The following is a 569-nucleotide window of genomic DNA, read 5'->3' on the forward strand; positions in this document are numbered from 1 at the left end:
GGGTGCATCAAAGGATACGGCTGGCGGGTTTTTTTGCTTTTGAGCAGCCTCCAACTGTGCCCGCCTTTCTTTTAATGACGGCAACTGCTGCGAAGTGAGCTCCGGCCCCTCTTCATACTCTTGAGGCGACCCAGGTGTAGACGAAGGCAACGGAGGGTATATGCTAGGTGTAATTTGTTCATGTTGAGCGGCGGCACCTGGGGGCTGTTTTTTCCTAGGCGGATTTTTACTCGCTTCCTGATTCTGTAGGGTTTCCTTTGAGCGTACGGTTAGAGAGGCTTGGGAACTGTCAGATGGCTGATTAATATCGGCAGTCCCAGGGAGTGGAGCAGAAGTCAAGGGCACAGGAGCAGGCAGACAAGCTCCGGGAAGCCAAAAGTCTCTCTCGCTGCATTATGTTTTTCTCCCCGCTTTTCCCCTTCACTTGCAGTTGGAGAGAGAGCAGCAAAAGCAGACGCAGACGCTTTACGATCTGCTTTCATTTCTTGCAGAGTTGTCTTAATCAATTTCCATAAAGTTGCAAGACCTTTAACTTCTTTAGACCTGTCACTAATTTCATCCCATAGGGA

Source organism: Haliaeetus leucocephalus, unplaced genomic scaffold (assembly GCF_000737465.1).
Source record: "Haliaeetus leucocephalus isolate CR32 unplaced genomic scaffold, Haliaeetus_leucocephalus-4.0 Scaffold345, whole genome shotgun sequence".
Taxonomy (NCBI): domain Eukaryota; kingdom Metazoa; phylum Chordata; class Aves; order Accipitriformes; family Accipitridae; genus Haliaeetus; species Haliaeetus leucocephalus.